The following is an 8115-nucleotide window of genomic DNA, read 5'->3' on the forward strand; positions in this document are numbered from 1 at the left end:
ACAACACATGTTTTAGTTGATGCATTCAGGTGCTATAACCAGGGGTGAGCCCAGTGAAAGTTGCACCCCTGGCTATAACCATTATCTCTCTATGAGGTCCTACAGTTAGACCACTTACTACTTCCTGACTGAGTCATTGCTCAATTTGAGCAGAAATACCATACATGACAAGCGAGGGAGGGGCACTCTACGTTGAACCAAAACTTTCTCACCATACCCAAATCTCCTTAAAGACTAGACATTGTTCTAAGGTAAAGCCCATTTTAAGAATTGCATAGTGTAGTAGGATATATGCAGCACATATGGAATCATGTAGTAACCTAAAAACTGTTAAACAAATCAAAATATATTTTAGATTTTAAAGTAGCCACCCTTTGCCTTGATGACAGCTTTGCACACTCTTGGCATGCTCTCAATCAGCTTCACCTGGAATGCTTTTCCAACAGTCTTGAAGGAGTTACCACATATGCTGAGCACTTGATGGTTGCTTTTCCTTCACTCTACGGTCCAACTCAACCCAAACCATTTCAATTGGGTTGAGATCGGGTGATTGTGGAGTCCAGGTTATCTGATATAGCACTCCATCACGCTCCTTCTTGGTCAAATAGCCCTTACACAGCCTGGAGGTGTGTTGGGTCATTGTCCTGTTGAAAAACAAATGATAGTCCTACTAAGCGCAAACTAGATGGGATGGCGTATCGCTGCAGAATGCTGTGGTAGCCATGCTGGTTAAGTGTGCCTTGAATTCTAAATAAATCACAGACAGTGTCACCAGCAAATCACCATCACACCTCCTCCTCCATGCTTCACGGTGGGAACTACACATGCAGAGATCATCCGTTCACCTACTCTGCGTCTCACAAAGACACAGCGGTTGGAACCAAAAATATCAAATTTGCACTCTAAGGACAGATTTCCACCGGTCTAATGTCCATTCCCAGTGTTTCTTGGCCCAAGAAAGTCTCCTATTCTTATTGGTGTCCTTTGGTAGTGGTTTCTTTGCAGCAATTCGACCATGAAGGCCTGATTCACGCAGTCTCCTCTGAACAGTTGATATTGAGATGTGTCCGTTACTTAAACTCTGTGAAGCATTTATTTGGGCTGCAATTTCTGAGGCTGGTAACTCTAATGAACTTATCCTCTGCATCAGAGGTGAGTCTTGGTCTTCCTTTCCTGGCAGTCCTCATAAGCTTGATGGTTTTTGCGACTGCACTTGAAGAAACTTTCAAAGTTCTTGAAATGTTCTGGATTGGCTGACCTTCCTGTCTTAAATTAATGATGCACTGTCATTTCTCTTTGCTTATTTGAGCTGTTCTGTCTTTTACCAAATAGGGCTATCTTCTGTATACCACCTCTACCTTGTCACAACACAACTGATTGTCTCAAACGAATTAAGAACGAAATAAATTAACCTTTAAGAAGGCACACCTGTTAATTGAAATGCATTCCAGGTGACTACCTCATGAAGATGGTTGAGAGAATGCCAAGAGTGTGCAAAGCTGTCATCAAGGCAAAGGGTGGTTTCTTTGAAGAATCTTGTTTAACAATTTTTGGTTACTACAGTTGAAGTCTGAAGTTTACATACACCTTAGCCAAATACATTTAAACTCAGTTTTTCACAATTCCTGACATTTAATCCTAGTAAAAATGCCCTGTCTTAGGTCAGTTAGGATCACCACTTTATTTTAAGAATGTGAAATGTCAGAATAATAGTAGAGAGAATGATTTATTCAGCTTTTATTTCTTTCATCACATTCTCAGTGGGTCAGAAGTTTACATACACTCAATTAGTATTTGGTAGCATTGCCTTTAAATTGTTTAACTTGGGTCAAACGTTTCAGGTAGCCTTCCACAAGCTTCCCACAATAAGTTGTGTGAATTTTGGCACATTCCTCCTGACAGAGCTGGTGTAACTGAGTCAGGTTTGTAGGCCTCCTTGCTCGCACATGCTTTTTCAGTTCTGCCCACACATTTTTTATAGGATTGAGGTCAGGGCTTTGTGATGGCCACTCCAATACCTTGACTTTGTTGTCCTTAAGCAATTTTGCCACAACTTTGGAAGTATGCTTGGGGTCATTGTCCATTTGGAAGACCCATTTGCGACCAAGCTTTAACTTCCTGACTGATGTCTTGAGATGTTGCTTCAATATATCCACGTAATTTTCCTTCCTCATGATGCCATCTATTTCATTTTGAAAGGGTAGGCCTATGTTTATTTATTGGCTATCTGTATGCTGTTATTGAATTGTTAAACGTGGCTTATTAAATGTGCCTTTCAAAAGGCCAAATATCAGTCTTTGACTAATTGTTAAATGGATGCTTATCTTCCATGTCAGGCTCTCCAGACCCCCCTCTCTGTCAGTGAGTGAGGAGGTAAAGGTGGGGGAGGAGGTATCTGCCTCCTGCTCTGTGTCTCACTCCTGCCGATCTGAACACCCTCTCCTCACCTGGAGCCACTCTGCAATACCCAGTGTCCAATCACAGCAGCTGACCAAGGGCCAGTGGGAGGTGACATCATCCATGACCTTTACCCCGCCATCACTGATAACAACCAACCTCTGGCCTGCACAGCAGCGTACAGGGAAGGGAAGACAGTGAACAGCTCCAAGACTCTCAATGTCAAATGTCACTCTCAATTATCTGTATAGTATAAATGAGAGTGGTTATATTTCCTGACAATGTTGTTCCAAACCAAGTGGCGGGTCTGCTGTTGGGCTGAACACACAAACTCATGATTGTGGCTTTGTGGGAAAGAATGACCCAGTGAGTGGCTCATGTGCGTTGTTGCTTCTCCAGACCGCCGAGAGATGTGAAGGTGGAGGGAGTGATCAGTGTGAAGGAGGGAGACTGTGTAGCTGAGATGCTCCAGTGACAGTAATCCTGCTGCCCACAGCTACCGCTGGCAGCACAACAAATTAAGGGCCTATGCCAACCACAGGACCCACACACACTGGAGTGACCAGACTCACTGAAGCCCTCTACTGCACTGCCATCAACACAGAGGGACATGGGTGCTCCAGACAATGGACAATCACGGTAGATTATAAGTACCAAGCATTTACAACTTCTATTACCCAGCTTTGCCTTTAGACAGGTACAGCCAATTAACAAGCACTTCCTATAACTGGATACACACATAAATGTTTCTCACTAGTTATGGTTGTCATGACAAGTTAACAGGGGTATTTCATGAAGACCACAGTAATTGGGGAGATTCTAGGGTTATTGTAGCTTATAACACTTCTGTAAGTGGTCTGTTAAAAATGCTATGTGTGGCTGTAAACTAATGGTTTCATATTCTCCCAACTAACCCTCCAAAAGTGTATGTGGATTACTCGGGCTGAACCAACAAAACCACAGATTTGACTTGTCAGTGTGTTGTGGATGCCCACCCCCATGCAGAGATCAGTTGGACAAGTGCATCTATAACGCTAGTCAACAGTTTGACAGTGGGTTCAACCTCTACAGTTTTAGTAGAGGGGGAGTTTGAGGATAAGGACACTATATGAGTATGGGGAGGCCTTTCTCACCATATAATTAGGAATTAGAATACTAGAATATTATTAAAATATAAATTATTAGAATAATTGAATAGGATCTCTATGTTTCTCACCCTTTCAATGATGTAGGTAGGAGAACACACCATGCCCACACTTCAATACACTGAATCCATTTATACATATAAAGGATTTGTTTTAAAAAATGTTTTGTGAAACAAACTATTTATTCAGATTTTATAATGTATACAGAGCTACAATCAAAACCTAATACAAATAATCATTGTATGTATTTTGATTTGTATGCCTGTTACTGGTATGTTCTTATAGAGCGGGTCAAGAAACCTAAAGCTATATTGACAAAATCAGTATTGTGAAATAGCTCAAACCCTATGGAAATAAACAGACGTTGAAAATCTCAATAATTGAAAGAGCAACCCCAAGTGGAGAAACACTGAAAGTCCCATACTCGTATTCTATCCTCAGATTACCCTCAAGACACAATTGCAACAGACAGCTGGGGAAGTGTGAAACAAGCTATTGTTAAACACTGGTTATTTTATTGTGCATATTTAACATTTAGTAAAAATATTTCTGAATTACCCAAGCCATAGATATTAAACAAAAGCCTTGTAAAAGCCATAACACAAAGCCACAGCCCAAATAAGAATGTACCATATTCATTAGCCACAAGAACCATAAAGCTATCAGATATAAGCAGTCACGTGTTCTGCTACATTGGGTTAACATTTTAATATTTCTCTGGAACCTTTGACAGACTGAGTACCATGGCCTCTTAGCCAGCTGACTTCCATATGCTTCCTGTTGTGTTCACACGTTAGCATAGACTGCATCGTCTCCAACATCACACTCGTATGGGTCGCCAACCTCTGCAGCCTACAGGAAACCAGATAAGAGATATCGTCAACAACAACACCACCTCTATTGTTTTTTATATCCTCCCACGTTTCCTGTTATGTTCACACATTCGAATTGGTCACCAGCCTCTTCAGCCTACAGGAAACCAGAGCAGAGATATCATCAACACCTTGTTTTTCATATCCTTTGTATTTAGAGCAAAGTTATTCTCAGATCTCAGATATCTACTGTAAATGTCTGCAGTAGGCCTACAGTACATACCTCCATGTTGCCATATAGGTGATTGTTGGTGTAGTAGTTTGTGTGGATTTCACTGCTGGTGTCTTTCTGCACTTTCCTGTGGATAGAGTTAGGGCCACTCTCAGATGCATTCTCTTCATACGATCAGACACAATAAGAGTGAATGTAAGCTAATGGTCTTTAGCAACTCAGCAGGATGTATACATTTTGATCACAGATAGAACAGCCTGTACGTTAAGGGATCTGTGGAAGCACACTTGGATGCATCCATGTCCTGCTTTATGGTTACTGGCTGGTCACTATGACTCCTCCCACTGATGAGAAAAATAATGCTAAGTTATTCAAACAGAACAAAACAGCTAAAAAGAAACACAAATCTACGTAACTCCCTCCAAAAAAATTTATAAAATAGTAACTTACCCCTTCTTGGTCAACAGGCAAGCTATCCCTTACTAGAAAGTGACTCTTAATTGACTGTACCTGGCTGAAGTAGAAGCTGGGTAATATAAGTTGTAAAGGCTTGGTCCTTATAATCTACCGTGTTGTCCATTCTCTGGAGCGCCCATGTCCGTCTGTGTTGATGGCAGTGCAATAGAGGGCTTCAGTTAGTCTGGTCAAAATCTATTGGTCACGTACACAGTTTAGGCCAGCCAGTAACCAGTATGCAGGACATGGATGCATCCAAGGTATTTTTCTACAGGCTGTTCTATCTGTGATCATGGAAGTTGTTTAGGGGTGGGAGTGATATATTTTTTTCTCAACAGCTATTTTGCTCTGCTCATACAGGAGTAATAAAGGCCCAGTGCAATACTTTTGTGACAATTAAAAAATATTTATATTATTATTATTTAATTGTTTTATTTATTCTGATTTAATAGGAAGGTGCTGCAGCACCCATCAGCACCCCTACCTCCCGTGGCTATGTCTGTGATCATAACCTAGAACCCTTGCTGAGTTACTAAAGACCATTAGCCTACATTCACTCTTGTTGTGTCATATAAAGAGAATGCATCACATAGTGAGCCTAACTCTATCAATCAATCAATCAATCAATTTTATTTTATATAGCCCTTCTTACATCAGCTAATATCTCGAAGTGCTGTACAGAAACCCAGCCTAAAACCCCAAACAGCTAGTAATGCAGGTGTAGAAGCACGGTGGCTAGGAAAAACTCCCTAGAAAGGCGAAAACCTAGGAAGAAACCTAGAGAGGAACCAGGCTATGAGGGGTGGCCAGTCCTCTTCTGGCTGTGCCGGGTGGAGATTATAACAGAACCATGCCAAGATGTTCAAAAATGTTCATAAGTGACAAGCATGGTCAAATAATAATCAGGAATAAATCTCAGTTGGCTTTTCATAGCCGATCATTAAGAGTTGAAAACAGCAGGTCTGGGACAGGTAGGGGTTCCATAACCGCAGGCAGAACAGTTGAAACTGGAATAGCAGCAAGGCCAGGCGGACTGGGGACAGCAAGGAGTCACCACGGCCGGTAGTCCCGACGTATGGTCCTAGGGCTCAGGTCTCTCAGTTGGCTTTTCATAGCCGATCATTAAGAGTTGAAAACAGCAGGTCTGGGACAGGTAGGGGTTTCGTAGCCGCAGGCAGAACAGTTGAAACTGGAATAGCAGCAAGGCCAGGCGGACTGGGGACAGCAAGGTGTCATCATGCCCGGTAGTCCTGACGTATGGTCCTAGGGCTCAGGTTCTCAGAGAGAAAGAGAGAACGAGAGAATTAGAGAGAGCATACTTAAATTCACACAGGACACTGGATAAGACAGGAGAAGTACTCCAGGTATAACCAACTAACCCCAGCCCCCCGACACATAAACTACTGCAGCATAAATACTGGAGGCTGAGACAGGAGCGGTCCGGAGACACTGTGGCCCCATCCGAAGAAACCCCGGACAGGGCCAAACAGGAAGGATATAACCCCACCCACTCCGCCAAAGCACAGCCCCCGCACCACTAGAGGGATATCCCCAACCACCAACTTACAATCCTGAGACAAGGCCGAGTATAGCCCACAGAGGTCTCCACCACAGCACAAACCAAGGGGGGGCGACAACCCAGACAGGAAGATCACGTCAGTAACTCAACCCACTCAAGTGACGCACCCCTCCCAGGGACGGCATGAAAGAGCACCAGCAAGCCAGTGACTCAGCCCCTGCAACAGGGTTAGAGGCAGAGAACCCCAGTGGAGAGGGGAACCGGCCTGGCAGAGACAGCAAGGGCTGTTCGTTGCTCCAGCCTTTCCGTTCACCTTCACACTCCTGGGCCAGACTACACTCAATCATATGACCTACTGAAGAGATAAGTCTTCAGTAAAGACTTAAAGTTTGAGACCGAGTCTGCGTCTCTCACATGGGTAGGCAGACTGTTCCATAAAAATGGAGATCTATAGGAGAAAGCCCTGCCTCCCGCTGTTTGCTTAGAAATTCTAGGGACAATTAGGAGGCCTGCGTCTTGTGACCGTAGCGTACGTATTGGTATGTACGGCAGGACCAACTCGGAAAGATAGGTAGGAGCAAGCCCATGTAACGCTTTATAGGTTAACAGTAAAACCTTGAAATCAGCCCTTGCCTTAACAGGAAGCCAGTGTAGGGAAGCTAGCACTGGAGTAATATGATCAAATTTCTTGGTTCTAGTCAGGATTCTAGCAGCCGTATTTAGCACTAACTGAAGTTTATTTAGTGCTTTATCCGGGTAGCCGGAAAATAGAGCATTGCAGTAGTCTAACCTAGAAGTAACAAATGCATGGATTAATTTTTCTGCATCATTTTTGGACAGAAAATTTCTGATTTTTGCAATGTTACGTAGATGGAAAAAAGCTGTCCTTGAAACAGTCTTGATATGTTCGCCAAAAGAGAGATCAGGGTCAAGAGTAACGCCGAGGTCCTTCACAGTTTTATTTGAGACGACTTTACAACCATCAAGATGAATTGTCAGATTTAACAGAAGATCTCTTTGTTTCTTGGGACCTAGAACAAGCATCTCTGTTTTGTCCGAGTTTAAAAGTAAAAAGTTTTCAGCCATCCACTTCCTTATGTCTGAAACACAGGCTTCTAGCGAGGGCAATTTTTGGGGCTTCACCATGTTTCATTGAAATGTACAGCTGTGTGTCATCCGCATAGCAGTGAAAGTTAACATTATGTTTTCGAATAACATCCCCAAGAGGTAAAATATATAGTGAAAACAATAGTGGTCCTAAAACGGAACCTTGAGGAACACCGAAATGTACAGTTGATTTGTCGGAGGACAGACCATTCACAGAGACAAACTGATATCTTTCCGACAGGTAGGATCTAAACCAGGCCAGAACTTGTCCGTGTAGACCAATTTGGGTTTCCAGTCTCTCCAAAAGAATGTGGTGATCGATGGTGTCAAAGGCAGCACTAAGGTCTAGTAGCACGAGGACAGATGCAGAGCCTCGGTCTGACGCCATTAAAAGGTCATTTACCACCTTCACAAGTGCAGTCTCAGTGCTATGATGGGGTCTAAAAC

At 42.9% G+C, this 8115-nt stretch overlaps 1 long non-coding RNA gene across 1 annotated transcript; it reads right to left on the reverse strand.

Moving 5' to 3' along the window:
• Nucleotides 1-4428: 4428 nt before the first annotated feature.
• LOC123483128 lies at nucleotides 4429-4992 on the reverse strand. Its single transcript, XR_006658084.1, has 3 exons — nucleotides 4821-4992; nucleotides 4638-4713; nucleotides 4429-4511 (listed from the first exon to the last, which is right to left on the reverse strand). It is a non-coding gene; the product is annotated as an uncharacterized LOC123483128 (long non-coding RNA).
• Nucleotides 4993-8115: the final 3123 nt, after the last annotated feature.

Source organism: Coregonus clupeaformis, unplaced genomic scaffold, assembly GCF_020615455.1.
Source record: "Coregonus clupeaformis isolate EN_2021a unplaced genomic scaffold, ASM2061545v1 scaf0033, whole genome shotgun sequence".
NCBI classification, from domain to species: Eukaryota; Metazoa; Chordata; class Actinopteri; order Salmoniformes; family Salmonidae; genus Coregonus; species Coregonus clupeaformis.